The 16971-nt window shown below is 36.2% G+C and overlaps 1 long non-coding RNA gene across 1 annotated transcript; it reads right to left on the bottom strand.

Moving 5' to 3' along the window:
* Positions 1-520: 520 nt before the first annotated feature.
* Positions 521-16651, bottom strand: LOC110152185 (uncharacterized). The gene is made up of 4 exons (XR_002318294.2): positions 16526-16651; positions 14463-14545; positions 1007-1075; positions 521-744 (listed from the first exon to the last, which is right to left on the bottom strand). It is a non-coding gene; the product is annotated as an uncharacterized lncRNA (long non-coding RNA).
* Between the last annotated feature and the right edge of the window lie 320 nt (positions 16652-16971).

The raw sequence follows: 16971 nt of genomic DNA, 5'->3' as shown, positions 1-16971 counted from the left end.
AATAACTGTCTTCTGTTGTGTCAACAAAAACTCAGCTCTCACAGAAGACATTTTCTTTAAAAATACACACTTCCTTGCTGCACAGTCTTTTGATTGAACAACCCAAACTAATAATAAGTTCCTATAAAATGTGCTAACTTTATAGGATGAACAATTCCTTCATCAACTAAATATGAAAAGATAACCTGAGAATGGGTTCAGTTAGAGTAGCTTATTTCCCAGTATTGTGAAAATTAAGATGTAAGCCTCATTTGTTAAAAATAATCAGGAAATTCATTATTATGTTCCAGGAGTTATATTGCTAAATCTAACTATCCTATGTGACATGTTGTAAATAATCTCATGATGCCTGTGGGCCAAGTTCCATAACCTGTGGAGAATTGCATTATAGTAGATACAATGGGACCCAAAGAAGCCCAGCTAAAAATCTTAGAAATGTATACCATGTGGCAGAGAACTTTCTATATTACATGGAGAACAATTCAGTTGTGTGTCTTAGGGCACAATAACTTACCCGTGCAATAATTACTGGGATGAGTCACAAAGAACTGGATTCAAAGGTCTCAAAGACTAAGAGGGCTCTTTTTATTAAAGGACTTATGTCAGTGCTATTTACTTCCCGCTGATCTTTTATAAATCTTGCTAGTCTCATAAATCTTCTTAGTCTCCTTTCAATCTCTTTTTTATATGTTAATACATCTTAAGAAGCAAAAGATGATGCCAATTTTCTCCTGGTATTATTGCCTTAAGGAGCAGAAAGGAAAGACCCAAGCTTTAGGAAAATGAATGCTCATATAATAAATTGGATTAGTAAATTAACACCAAACTGTATACATACAAAATAGACCAACAGTTATTTCTGCATTCCTATACAAATTGATAGTCAGTTTATTTATGATTTTTACTATCACACATTTTTTACATACTCATTTTTATAATAGTAAAATAGAGATAATATCCCAAATACTTTTAAATAATATTTAATAAGTGAATAAATAGAACTCACTGCACAGCTCCAACTTTTTAGTCATTGCATAATATTTTTTTTGCTACTTTCAGGTTATCTGAGGGTGACCTGAAAGGGAAAAGGACAGAAGAATTAAGAATAGAACACTCAGGTCTCAGCAGTTCTATCTGAGAGCCTCAGCTCCGCTACACTGCCTCATACTGGGCTCTATCTGTGGGTTCTAAAATCCTAATAATGCCTGGTTACTATAAAAATTGTTCCTTCAGATCTATCAGTTATTACTTTCATTTCACCTCCTTTAATCTCAGTACAGTGAAAATGAAAATCACTCAGTTGTATCCAACTCTTTGTGACCCCATGGTCTTTCCTTTCTCTCTGAATCTCACTTTCACAGCCTCAGCTACTAGCCCTCAACTTATTCTGAATAAGCTACCTTATTTTGTCATCAATTCTCTCTCACTAATAACTTCAAATTACCTGTTTCCTGTTCATCCATACTACTGGGTGGCCACATTTCCTCAGAATTCAGTCAATGCCCATTCTTCTTCCATTAAAAAAAGGGGGAGGGGTCTTTAGTGTCCCATGCCTGTTTTAACAAATAACCCCAAACTTGGGACCTTAAAACAGCATACTTCTCTTGAAACGATCACACTTTTTAGGGTCATCCAAAATCAGTTTCCCTGGGCTGAAATCAAAGTGACAGAAGTGCCAGGTTCCCTCTAGAGAGTCTCTGGGAAGATCAATTTCATAACTTTTCCAGCTTTTAGCTACATTTCTTACATTCTTTGACTCATGACTCTTTTCTTCATCAGCAAAGAGAGCAGCATAGTTTCTTACTTCAGTTCACACATTGTCTTTTGTTCTGTAGTCAAATCAAACTCTGAATTCCACTTAAAAAAACACTCAATTATATTTATGGCATATATGGATAATCTCAGTATCTCAATACCCTTAATTTAATCACATCTACATAATTCCTTTTGCTACAAGTTTCTGTGAACTAGGTTTTAGATATTTGGAGATGCTATTAGACATCCTACCAAAAATTCAGGTGGTTTTCACTGTTCGAGAAAAATTATAATTGTGTTGGTGGGTGCTATTACAAATTCTTGGGCTTCCATTTTATTTAAATCTTCAACCACTGTCATCATTCTACTTTATGGCAAATTGAGTCATGGGGCTCACTGCACCAGTCCCAGCCTCAATTGCAACAGACGACTTACAATACAGTTACTTGAGCAAAATCTCTGTAGCCAGTGCCCATATTCTACTCTAAACCTTGGATTAGGATTATGTAATCAAACACACAAATGGAATTTTGGTGCTAAGTCTCTTATATTCCTTCTACCCTACTCTTCTGTTAGATATCAATGTTCCATATTTCAGAAAAAAAATTAGACTATATGAAACATGTTACATCCTTTTATACTTTTCCAATTGTGACCTCTTCTTTCAGAAACTTCTTCTTGCATCTCATTTAAATGATTCTACCCTGGTTCATTCCAAGTCATAATACTGCTATTCCCTATATTTGATAGATATCTATTAAAAACTTTTCCCTGGGCAAGAAAATGACAACCCACTCCAATGTTGTTGCCTAGAGAATCCCATGGACAGAGGAGCAAGAGGTCTACAGTCCAAGGGATCACAAAGAGTTGGACATGACTGAGTGACTAACACACATTAAACACTTTTAGGTCTATTAGGGCTTCCCTGGTAGCTCAGTCAGTAAAGAATCTGCCTGCAGTGCAGGAGACCCGGGTTCAATCCCTGGGTCAGGAAGATTGCCTGGAGAAGGAAATGGCCACCCACTCCAGGGTTCTTGCCTGGAAAATGCTATGGATAGAGAAGCCTGGTGGGCTGCTTGCTGTCCCGGGGGTCGCGAGAGTCAGGCACGACTGAGTGACTAACACTGTCACACTTTATTAAACACTCCTAAGTTAAAAATTCACATAGAATATTCCTCAACAGACTGTGACACCTCAACCTTTTTAAACAGTGACTGTTTATGTATTTCGGCTGTGCTTGTTCTGTGTTGCTGTGTGCGGTCTTTTTCCAGTTGCAGCGAGCGGGGCTAGTCTTTGATGCAGAGGACTTCTCATGCAATGTCTTCCCTTGTGGGGAAGCTCTAGGCGCATGGGCTCCGAAGTTGTGGCATACAGGCTTAGCTGCTCCTTGGCATGTGTGACCTTCCCAGACAGGGACGGAACCCAGGTCCCCTGCATTGGCAGGCAGGTTCTTAACTAGTGGACCACCAGGGAAGTTTCCTTCAATCTCTTTCTAAACAGTAATATTACCAAATTATAAGTTATGTCCTCCACCATGCCCAAGCAGAGTACTCTAATCTATTTCTACTTGGGACCCTTGTAGCTCAGCTGATAAAGAATCCCTGCGATGCGTGAGACAAGTGCTCGGGCCTGGTGCACTGGGAAGACCCAGAGGGATCAGGTAAAGAGGGAGGTGGGAGGGGGGATCGGGATGAGGAATACATGTAAATCCATGGCTGATTCATGTCAATGTATGACAAAACCCACTGCAATGTTGTAAAGTAATTAGCCTCCAACTGATAAAAATAAATGAAAAAAAAAAAGAATCCTGCAATGCAGGTGCCCCCGGTTCGATTCCTGGGCCAAGAAGATCCCCTGCAGAAGTGATAGGCCATCCACCTCAATATTCCTGGGCTTCCCTGATGGCTCAGCTGGTAAAGAATCCACCTGCAATGCAGGGGACCTGGGTTCGATCCCTGAGTTGGGAAGATCCTCTGGAGAAGGGAAAGGCTACCCACTCCAGTATTCTGGACCAGAGAATTCTGGGTGGCAAAGAGTTGGACAGAAGTTAGTGACTTTCACTTTCACTTTTGCATGAAACTTCATGCTACAGGTCATATATCTAAATAAGAAAAATCTTCCATCATGTTTTTAAAGAGGTAATATGTCTGATTAATTAAAAAGAGGAACAAGCTATGTATGGTTTGGGAGGATGAATGAAACTGTGCTGCAGAAAAAGCAAATAATTTGCTTTGCTGGAAAAAAAGCTAAAATCTACATCTAAGAATAATGGGGAAATAATGTTAAGATGACTTCTGAGTAGAGAATCTTCACAGTAAGCTATAACAAATTGAGGCAAAAGACAGTAAGAGTCAACCTAGAACAAGGGAAAATTTTCATAGCATTTATATTGATCAGAGAGAAAGATTTATTGAAAAAATAAGTAAACATTGTATTTTATATACTGCATATAACAAATATTTTAAAACATTTTTAAACTGTAACTGCTATGAGTTTGTTTAAAGCAAAGGCAGAAGAACAAAGGAATTTCTGAAAGAAAAACTGCTGATCAGGGATATGACAATGAGGAAGTGGACTTGAGGTATTTGGAGGCAGAAACTAACTTGGCAATTAAACAAATTTATAATACAACTACACTAAAAGTTCTTGCATAAGATACATCATGAAAGCTTGGTACAAATCTTCATAGAAAGGAACCCTACTTCAATATTTGACTTCAAGGAAGAATGTAGGTAGATCTCCGGAATCTGTTTTTGGTTTGTTTTGGTTTTGCCTTTCTTTCTTTTATTTAAACTAGTTCTTATGCATATTCTGATGCGTAGCAAAGTTTGGAAGACTTTTAAAAGTTTAGCTTTGTAGAGTTTAAAGGGATGAGAAGGGATTCGAGGGAAAGATATTTTATACAGTAATAAAATATCACCAATTATATTAGCACTTATTTTTTAATACCTGCTTCAAAATCTTTATGCACAGTATCCCATTTATTTATAACAATGTAATGTGGTATGTTCTATAGTCAAATCCATTGTATTGATATTTAAGCACAGAGTCAAAGAGATAAAGTAAACTGTCTTGGGTGATAAAGCTGAATCAGTGCTCAAATCACTCAGAACACCAGAACCATCATTCAATAAATGGGGGACAATGCTTTGCTGGTGCCCTCAAATAACCAGCCCCAGAAGATATTTTAGAAAGGAGTGATGTTAAGAGAGATGTGTAGGAAGGTTACTTGTACATTCTTTCTAAGAATATATATTTCTAATATAATTACATGCATGATACAAATTTATAACCATTCAAAGTCCAAGTTTGCTAAAATACTGGAATAATGTAGTTATCTCTATTGAAATAAAGAAATATGTGTAAAAGTGTGCACAAGGACTCACCCTCACCAATGCCATCATCCTATATTTACAGCCCACCACCTAGGTAAAATCCAAAATGACATGAATAAAATACCTAAGTATGACTTCACAGTTAAAATGAATCTTATCAGTCTATCCAGTTAATACTAACCAAGAACTTCAGAACAAATACCCTGTAGTATTCATTTTTGACATGCAATTTAAACAACAGATTTAACAGTTGTAGATTGGAGTAAAGAAAATTAACTTTCCAATCTCAGATTTTATAAATACAAGTATATTGTCTCCCCCTCCCTCTCTCTCTCCATCTCTCCCCTCAGAGTGCAATGAGAACTGAATCTAGAGATAGAAAATATGGTAAAAGTTTACAGGATCCAATGGGACCCCACACATGAAAGCATTCATTTTGCAATCCCTGTGGCTATTCACTGGCTCTCAAAGATGGTTTTGAAGCTTTAAGAGATTATGATTAAATAGGATTTTACCAAGAGAAATCTCAGCTCTTAGCTTCAAAAGTCATCATGAAAATATTCTCCTAGCTGCCAAATTCAATTGGCACTACTGAACAATGCTTTTACTTTCAAAATCTCACTGTTAAGAAAAACAGATGACACAAATGTTCCATATGAGGGTAAAGCAAAAGATTGCCTAAAACAGTCTTTCCCAAACTGTATGTCAAGCAACATGGTTGCACAGGTTTTAATACTGCAAAATAATTTTTTTTAATCAAATACATTTAGGAAACTCTAGGTTAAAAAGAAAAGGTTAAATACATTGCTTTTCCATATTACTTAGTAGACCATATGAAGAGTTTTTGTTAATCCCTAAAGGCATGGGAAGTAAAATATGCAATCTTTTCTAAACACATTTTTACACAGATTTCTTTCTATTCTACAATATAGCTTACCAAGTGAAACAACATTAAAAAAAAAAAAAAACAACCTACATTGGGGTCTAACTATGTCTAAATAAGCCCTCAATAGGATAAAAATATCCTTTGCATTCCCATTAAATACAAAATATAGGAGAAAAAATAATATGAATATATTAATATAAAATTATCGTTTGAAAAGGATGCTGATTAACATATATGCTATCATTTCACATTAATTCAGTTTAATATAATAGTATGCATGTCATTAATATGTTTCATTTTGTTTAATAAATAGAGCAACTTCCTCTCTATCAGTTGTAAGTGTACTCAGTTTTAGTTTTATTTAGAGTAAGTTTAATGCCTTATTCCCTCCCTTGTTTTTTAATCAGCTATAGATTTATGCTGACTTCTATCTTATTTGAGCTTCCCAGGTGGTGCTAGTGGTTAAAAACCCTGCAAATGCAGGAGACATAAGAGACTCAAGTTTCACCCTCAGATCAGGAAGATCCCCTGCAGGAGGTCATGGCAATCCACTCCAGTATTCTTGCCTGGAGAATCTCATACAGAGGTGCCTGGCTGGCTATAGTCCATGGGGTTGCAAAGATTTGCACATGATTGAAGAGACTTGGCACACACACAGGCTATCTTTTTCACTTATTTCCATTGTTAAATTCTATTTGAATTGCAAAATGTAAGTCATGAGACAATTATCTTTGAATTAAGTGAGTTATCCCTTATGGTCCCTTATTTTCTTTCCATCATAGCCAAATCAGCCTTCAGAAACTGAGCCTTTTAATTTAATGAGGAAATAATCAATGTCTCAGCTAGTAAAGAATCCTCCTGCAATGCGGGGGACCTGGGTTCAATCCCTGGGTTGGGAAGAGCCCCTGGAGAAGGGAAAGGTTACCCATTCTAGTATTCTGGCCTGGGGAATTCCACGGACTGTATAAGCCATGAGGTTGCAAAGAGTTGGACATGACTGAGCAACTTTCACTGCTGCTAATCATAAAAGAGTTGATAAGAAAAATGAGAAGAGGTAAAGATTGAACCACTCATTTTTTAATCTTAGCATTTACACATTTATATAGGAAAGACCTGAAAGGAAATACATTTCCCATCTATACAGTGGGCTTCCCAGGTGGCAGCGTTGGTAGAGAATCTGCCTGCCAATTCAGGAGACCCAAGAGATTCAGGTTTGATCCCTGGGTCAGGAAGATCCCCTAGAGGAGGAAATGGTACCCTACTCAAGTATTCTTGCCAGGAGAATCGCATGAACAGAAGAGGCTGGCGGGCTACAGTCCATGGGGTCACAAAGAGTAGGACACGACTAACATCTGAGCACATCAATACAGTATTGTCTGCCAGCAGATTGATTTGGTTAGTCTCGTCATAGAAAAATAATAACTAGGTTAACCAGGGAGTGCTTTGGAAGGACGAAACACTTGCATTTTTCTGGCAACCTCCAGTGCAAAATTTGCTATAATTCAGAATGCTCAAGAGGCCCCTAGGAAACATCATGTTCTCCATGATAATCCCTCCTTGATATATCCTTGTGGGTATTTTCAGCTGAGTGGAGAGTACTCACTTTGGTTGCATTTATTTGCAAACATTTTCATTTATCCATAACACATAAGAAAGTGTTATCCATGTTACACAGAAAACAAGAATTTAATGATTATAATTAGCCATTTTAAATTAAGGTTTAACAACAAGGCCGACCAAACTTTCATTCAAACTTTCATTTTTGTAGATATTTACTACAAAAATAATGACAGTGAATTTGTCTAAGCAAGTAGAAAAGCCATTTATTAAAGTGTTCCTTCCATTATCTTAGAACTGCCTAAGAATATATTCTCCCCACTAGCTCTCTCCTTTTGGAAGTTGAATTTGTATTTTCATGAATGTAAGTCATAAATATTTACTGATCATTTACTATAAGAAACATGTGCTAGAAAAAATACTTGTCAAGATAATAAAAATAAAGCACAACTCCTGATCTCAGAGAAGCTTCAAGCTAGTACAACACACACACACACACACACACACACACACAATTAGAATTCTAACAAGTGATATGTATCATTATTTACTATATCGGCCATTTCACAAGGAATGAATCATTTTGCTGTGGGATTAGTAGATGGTTTATTTTTTTTCAGAAGTCTTAGGAAAAGAGTATGTTTTCAACTGACAAAATGGAAGCAGATTTAGAATGTACAAAAAATTCAAATAAGAATTCAAATAGTTCCTCTGAATAAAGCAGAAATTTTTAAATAATTGCACTTTAAAAAGTAAAATTGGAGACATGCCTGAATTTTAACATCATACTTGATATAAGATCATTTTTTAATAGAAATGCAGTTGATAGCATGGGGAACTTGGCTCAATACTCTGTAATAACCTAAATGGGAAAATATTAATAATTTGAAAAAGAATAGATACAGGTACATGTTTAACTGGATCACTTTGTTGTGCACTTGAAACCAACACAACATTTTTAATAAACTGTACTCCAAAATACAAATTTAAAACAAGAAATATAAGTAGCCAAAAGCCAAATAGCTAAATGAAAAAATTATATTACCAATGAAAATTAATTTTATACTTTATTATTAAATAGAGATACTGCATTTTATATTTTTCATGTCCTTCAAGTACAGAGTGTTTGCAAGTATATTTTATAACAAACTACACAACACTGTTACCTGCATAAATAAAAATATCAAATGAATAGAACTTTCATAGAATTTAATTGCTAATTATTATCAGTTATCAATATTATGCTGTGTGCTCAGTCAAATCTGACTCTTTGCAACACCATGGGTATAGCCCACGAGGTTCCTTTGTCCATTGAATTCTCCAGGCAAGAATACTGGAATGGGTTGATATTTCCTTCTCCATATCAATATTATAATAACAGTAAATGTTATAATTGGCTTTCCCAGGTGGTGCTAGTGGTAAAGAACATGTCTGCCAGCAGGAGACATAAGAGAAGTGGTTTGATCCCTGGGTTGGGAAGATCCCCTGAAGGAGGGCAAAGCAATCCACTCCAGTATTCTTGCCTGGAGAATCCCATGGACAGAGGGGCCTGGTGGGCTACAGTCCATGTGGTCGCAAAGAGTCAGACATGACCGAAATGACTTGGCACACAGTGTTATAACTGTTTTAACTATTCTCTAAATTACAACACAAAGTTATAGTGTTTACTCAGATACATTTGAAATATGTCATATGTCCCAATCTGGATTTCACAAAAAAGGTGTGTTGTTTATGAACCCAAAACTTTTTGTTGGAAAAATGATACTAAAGAGTACTTCTTGAGAATCAAAAACAATGTGTGTGTGTGTGTGTGTGTGTGTGTGTGTGTGTGTGTTAGAAAACACCATCTTAACAGATATGAATAAAACGTACCCTATCTTACAGATAATAGTAAGCTATGCCTTTCTCTGGGCTTCCCTGGTGGCTCAGTGGTGAAGAATCCACCGGTCAATGCAGGAGTGCATGTTTCAATTCCCAGGTTGGGAAGATCCCCTGGAGAAGGAAATGGCAACCTACTCCAATATTCTTTACTGAGAAATTCTATGGACAGAAGAGCCTGATGGTCTTACAGCCCATGGGTTCTTAAAAGAGTTGGACATAACTGAAAGACTAAATAATGCCTCTCTTATGGGAATGAAAGAGTGAACAATTCCTCCTCACATAGTTTTCGTCAAGGTCTTAGAAAAGGGGAATCTTTTGCAAATTCTACATATAACTTCCATGTTACACCAAACATCTATATGCAGATGACTAGAAGCAAGAAAAAAGCAGAGTTGGAGTATATAAAAATGACTCCCACATTATTTGATACTTCTATCAAAATGTAAAGTTTATGTTCTATTCCAGAAGTCTGAGTGGAATTCAGTTAATCCAGTGTGGTGCAGTAATACTATGTGACTGCTGAGACTAGTTCACAAAAGTAGATCCTACCTTTGCCTGGTGTTCTAAACCAGTCAGTCCTAAAGGAAACCAATCTTGAATATTCACTGGAAGGACTAATGCTAAAAGTGAAGCTTCAATACTTTTGCCACCTAATGCAAAGAGCTTACTCACTAGAAAAGGCCGTGATACTGGGAAAGATTAAGGTCAAGTGGAGAAGCAGGCAACAAAAGATGAGATGGTTGGGTGACTTCACCGATTCGATAGACATGAGTTTAAGCAAACTCTGGGAGATAGTGAAGGACACAGAAGCTTAGCTTGCTGCACCCACTAGGGTCTTAAAGAGTCGGGCACAACCGAGTGACTGAACAACAACAACTCAAGATGTTTAGTTTTGGAGAAGGCAGATGCCATTTAGAAATTACAGCTACCCTGAGTCCACCTTACTGGAATGCCCCGTATAGATCCTTCAGTCACAATTCTTGGCTGAACTTCTAGCTGACAGACAGCATCAGCATAAAGACACATGAATTACTTGAGATCTCCAGTCAGAGGAGCATTCAGGTGACTCCAACTTCATAAAAGAGTCTACCTTAGAATAGCCAAATCAATCCTTTCTGAAAGTTCTGACTGCCCCCACCTCCACAATTTGGGAAAAATGAAGAGGTTATTTTAAACTGCTAAGTTTTGCAGCAATAGTGTCTATCAAAAAAATACAAAAGTTTTGTATGGCCCATGTGTAAGAAAGGCACATTTGACTTCTGTTAACACATTGTCTTAGTTTGTTGGAACCAGAATAATACAAACTGGGTGGCTTATATACAACAAACATTTATTTTTCATAATTCTGGGGAAATTGAAACATCTAAGATCAGGACACCTGCAGATTCAGTGTCTAGTGAGTGCCCACTTCCCGACTCATAGACCCCTGTCTTTTCTCTGTGTCCTTACATGGTGGAAGGCTTCCTGGTGGCTCAAATGGTAAAGAATCTACCCGCCATGTAGGAGACCAAGGTATGAACTCAGTTGGGAAGGCCCCCTGAAGAAAGGAATGGCTACTCAGTCCAGTATTCTTACCTGGACAACTCCATGGACAGAGGAATCTGGTGGGTTACAGTCCATGGGGTTGCAAAGAGTCAGGCACAACTGAGCGACTAACACTACATGGTGGAAGAGGGGAGGAAAATCTCTAGAGTCTCTTGTATAATGGCACTAATCTGACTCATGAGGGCTCCACGCTCATGACCTAGTTACCCCTCAAAAGCCCGACTTACAAATATCATCACACTGGGGATTAGGTTTTATTTTTTTAATTTATTTATTTTAATTGGAGGCAAATTACTTTACAATATTGTAGTGGTTTTTGCCATACACTGACATGATTCAGCCTTGGGTGCATTTTTAATATGTGGATTTTGGAGGATACATTCATTCTACAGCACATACTAATAATATCATTGGCTAGAACTCAGAAACATAGCCCCACATAGCTTAAAGGGAAGATTGGAAAATGGAATCCATGTACTCAAGAATAGTCAAGAGGAATGTGAATTTGCTAAGCATGTCCTATTGGACATATGATATAATATTTGTATTGGGGATAAAAAAGAAGAAATAAGAGCATTTAAAATCTTTTTTGGTCAGTAAATGTTCACAGTTTATTGGTTTCAATCCTTAATGTTTTGAGGAAGGGAATAAGTCATAAAAATTCTAGTAAAAATTTATGAAGTATTTTCCATAGCAAATTTTTATAACCACCTCAAATATATTTTTGTGGTCTATTTGAATATCCTAGAATTTAACTTTTGGTAGAAATTCTAGACTACCACAACTAGTTCACTAATTTTACTTCCTGTTTCTTTACTTCTAATAATTTAATTTCCATTTACAAATCTACTCAATATTCTTTGGGTACTTCCCCAATTCTCATGTAGTACCACATTACAGCAGATACTCAAGAAGTTGTTGGCAACTGAGGGTGGAAATAGAAGAGGAGGAGAAAAGTGATTTTTATTGAGAACCCACAAAATATCTTCTGTTAGTCACTGCACTTGGGTTATTTCTTTTAAATGTAAAACAATCCTTCAGGAAATTTATTATCATACTCTATTTAACAGATGAATATATTGTTTCATTGAGTTTCATTGAACAACTTTACCATTGTTGCCTGTTTCTGTGTAAGGTCTTGTGTTTAAATTTTGTGAGCAATGTAAATATTATCGCCAAATGTATAATCTGAAGAGTTTTCCTTATCTGGTATTTTATGGTCAGCACTGGCTTCCAGGGTGGCTCAGTGGTGAAGAATCCATCTGCCAATGCAGGAATCTTAAGAGATGCATGTTCAATCCCTGGGTTGGGAAGATTCCCTGGAAGAGGAAGTGGCAGCCAGCTTCAGTATTCTTGCCTGGAACACCCTATGGACAGAGCAGCCTGGTGGACTACAGTCCACGGGGTCGCAAAGATGTGGGCATGGCAGAGCAACTAACACTTTCACTTTTTTTGCAAGAGATGAAGAAAACACTGAGATTGGAAACTGACTATAGAAGTATAGGAGTAAATAAAATATGTCTCCAGCCAGTAAGATCAAATCTATATGATTTTTAAAATGCCATTATTGTCAACTTGATCATAGACTCCACAATGACAGGGTTTTCCTTGTCTCATTCCTTGTATCTCAAAGGATTAGTTTGTTGCCTAGTCCAAACTACCTGCTCAGAGAACAAATAGACCAAAATGTGAGGCTGGGCCATATATCAAATTCAGCTCTACCCTCCAGCACAGAATAGACTTCACCTAATCAAAATCATTTCTAGACAGTAAGACTCATTCCAGATATTTTTAAGATTTCCTCTAATATTTTAAGTACCTTACATGCCTTAAAGATCTAGTAAGGGACTTTCCTAGTGATCCAGTTGTTAAGACTCTGCTCTTCCAATACTGGGGCCTAGGTTAAATCCCTGGTGAGGGAACTAAGATCCTACATATCATGTGGCATGGAAAAAAAAAAATCTAGTAAATGGAGGGAAAGTAAAAGTGAAGTCACTCAGTCATGTCCAACTCTTTGTGACCCCATGGACTGTAGCCTACCAGGCTCCTCCATCCGTGGGATTTTCCAGACAAGAATACTGGAGTGGGTTGCCATTTCCTTCTCCAGGTGATCTTCCCAACCCAGGGATTGAACTCGGGTCTCCTGCATTGTAGGCAAACGCTTTACCATCTGAGCCCCCAGGGAAGTCAGTGAAGGGACTATGAATGAAATCCAACTATGTCTGACACCAAATTCCATTTCCTTTCTACTATGTCTTTCTGCCACAATGTAATATTTAAAATTTTATTATATACATGAATTAGATGTCTTTATTCAATGAATTCTATTCAGAATTATTTTGTGTACTTTATTTCAAATGTTAAATCAGGGAAGGTTATATCTCCAGGTACAAATGCTCCAATTTAATAAATCAATTTTAAGTTCTATTTTATATATGCAATTGCTAATGAGAAAATTGCTTTTCTGACTTCCTATGCATCCTCAAATTTAACATTTAAGCTAGAGCATTTTATTGATTCTAAAGGAAAACAAAACGAAATGTTCCATTAACATAGATGATCCTCTGTGTAACTTAAGTAACTACTATTGGAACGAACTCATTGCTTTATACAGATTTCACTAGCTAATGATGTTGGAAAGTCGGCAGATTCAACATATTCCTGTGGTATCGTCTCCCATTTCCTATCAAGATATCAACTATTTCTGTTGAAGCAGACAGACTAAAATGAAGCTTGATGGTTGTGAGCAAGGTTTAGAACCCAGATGGGCAGGATATTTCTGTGAGCTTGTGAACCAACATTGAAATGTATCAAACAACATGGATTTTGGGGAGATCTTGGCCTTGTGGTCTGCCCAGAATAATCCAAGACATTACTCAATAAAGGATAATGAGCAGTTCTTTTAAAATATAAGTTTCCCAAATTGAAGAATCTCAAGTGTAGATTGTTCTTCAAAAACCCATCTTCCTTTTAGACATACAGACTAACAAGTTAATCATATCACTTAAATAGGTCTGTTCTTGACTTCTGAGATTTTTTCAGAAAAAGGGTAATTTCAGAAAAAAGATAATTTTGTGAACAAAGACACAAGTCTTCAGAATTCATCATAAATTTTGGTGAAGTAAGCAATAGGTATGAGCTTCCTGGGTGGCTCAGACAGTGAAATAATCCACCTGCAATGAAGGAGACCTGGATTCAATCCCTGGATTGGGAATATCCCCAGGGGGAGGGCATGACAACTCTAGTAATCTTGCCTGGAGAATCCCTATGGACTGAGGAACTTGGTGGGCTAAAGTCCATGCAGTCTCAAAGAATCAGACACAAATGAACGACCAAGAACAGCACATAAAAACAGTAGGTATAAACGAAAGTTTTAGAGAACATCAGGAATTAGTAGTTGATTAATGTCATGAGGATGACAAAAACTTTCAGTGTTTTGTGGGATGACCAAGATAATCCACTTCTCGATTCATGAAGTTAAAAAAAAAAAATTATTATCTTACCCAAAGCCATGTTTTCCTCTCTGGTAACGACTTTAGTGGATGTCTTGTTCAGAACTTTCAACAGAGTTAAATCCATGGAAAATCTGTGAATTTCAATTATTCATGACTCGTGGATAACACAGACTTGATTTAAATTGACCATAGAAAATATTTTACTAATGGAACTAAAATGGACTGGTTTGGGGCAAAATTATAACTTGTAGTTTATCATGTTTTGCATACACATACCTCTTTACTTAGAGAAAAAAGCTGAGACTCATTATCACATTTAAAAGTAGTTATAAAAAATTTAGATATTAAAGGGGAAATACAGAGACTGTCTTTTTTAGAACTAAGTTAAACTCTATCCCTTCTAATCTACAAACTTTATTGCCACTTTTACTTTATAAATTCTATTTATACAGTCTTTGGGGTATTAAACTGCTTTTTCTGCAAGTCTAGTTGCTTCTTATAAAATCTTTTCCTTTTGATTCATTGACAGCTCATCAACCAACAAATCTCAGTAGTGACAAACTATGATTGAAGCACGTATCTCGATTTCTCTCAGAATCTCAATATATTTCTGATTCAATACTGAATTTACCATTATTATCTCATCCCTTCTCTTACTGTCTCCATTCATCCATCAAGGATAAACTACATGTCAGGCCTAAAATCATTTGAACCAAAAGAAGAAAAAGAATAAAATAACATTAGTTCACTATAATCCTATCATTTAATTTATCTTACTTTAAATTTTATTTCTTAATAATTATATGCAATAGGAAATTATTAATTTCCTATTAATTTCCTTACTAATTCATAAAAATTGAAATGATTTCTCATTTGATAATAATCAACAATTAGTACACTTTTTGTTATGCCTTAAAATACTGTTTGGAAAAAATACCTATAAACATAAATAATCATCTGGTAATGATATCCAACTAGAAAATCAAGCTAAGTTTGTATTCTGAAGTATTGTAATACTTCAATTGACTGAATAGTGCACACCGTGTACCTAATATGAGCCAGCCATGTCTATTAAGGAAAATTTGAATTTGAATTTTATTATGAAATTTCCTTTATTCATGATCCATTGCCTAGCAATTCAGCCCAAATTCATCACTGAATTTGGGCTCTAGGAATATGTAATATTTTTATCAATTAAAATAATAAAATAAAGCTATACAATATTATATATATATCATGATAAATTAGTTTATATCTATATGATTTACATGTGTATGTTATATATACATATATATATATAAAGGATATATATGATATATAAAGGATATATATATATATATATATTAGTTAAATGGCAAGCTACACTACATCATATTGGAACCAAAATAAAAGCTAAAACAACTTCATACATGGGATTTTATTTGGCTGTAAAAATAAACCTAACAATGAAAGTAATTGTGGAGTAAGTATTTCCCATTTTATTCACTATCATATGTGTATTTGTGGTAGGCAGAATAATGACACTTCCCCCACCAAAGATGTCTCTCATATCTGTAATTTGTGAATATCTTACTTTAGGTAACCAAGAACGGTTAAGGTAACCAAGGGGGATTAAGAGGCTGGAGAGTTCCCATTATCTGCCATCTATAAGCTGAGACCAAGGAAAGCCAGTGATACTGAATTGTATCACGTATGAAGTATTTGAATTGAATCAAGTACAGAGTACTGAATTGTCCAAATACAAAGATCCAAGAATTAGAGGAGCCAATGATGTAAATCCTAGTTTAAGGACTGTGGAAGACCAATGTATTGCTCAAGTAGATAAGAAGGTATAAAGGGGACAAATTCCTCTTTTCTCTGCTTTTTGTCATATTCATGTTCTCAAAAGAGTGGATGATGCCCATTCACATCGGGAAGGTAATATATTTTACTGAGTCCACCAATTCAAATGCTAATCTCATCCTGAAACAACTTAACAGACATATTCAGAAATAATGTTTAATCTGGACACCCCATGCTACTCTTAATTAGATACATCTAGGAAACTAACCCAGGTTGCTATAACATATTACTATAGACAGTGGCAGAAACAACAGACATTTATTACTTACAGTTATAGAGATTAGAAAATACAAGATCAAGTTCTGGCAAATTTGGTTCATGGCGAGCACCTGATTCTTGGCTTGTAGACAAACACCTTCTTAAGATGTGCTCAAGTGCCCTTTGAGGGAGAGGGCTCTCTTGTGTCTCTTTCTCTTCTCATAAAGACACTAACCCCATTATGAGGGCACCATCCTCATGACCTCATCAAACTTAATTCCCAATGACCTCACCTCCTAACATCACCACATTGGGGGTTAATACTTTTGAGGGGAACATATTTGGTCCATAACACAAAGTAAGGTAAGTCAGTTGTTTGCATTTGAAAGAAAGCCTGTAAAAGCCCTAACAGAGATTTCTGCAAAAGCTGGGACCTCTGACCTCCCATGAAAAAAATTTGACACAGAAACTCAGCCAGCCTGACTATGAATAAGCACTGGGCATTGTTCTTCTGGGG

Source organism: Odocoileus virginianus, chromosome 21 (assembly GCF_023699985.2).
Source record: "Odocoileus virginianus isolate 20LAN1187 ecotype Illinois chromosome 21, Ovbor_1.2, whole genome shotgun sequence".
Classification (NCBI taxonomy): Eukaryota; Metazoa; Chordata; class Mammalia; order Artiodactyla; family Cervidae; genus Odocoileus; species Odocoileus virginianus.
The sequence above is the reverse complement of the archived record's forward strand: the minus strand, read 5'-3'. Positions and strand labels throughout refer to the sequence as shown.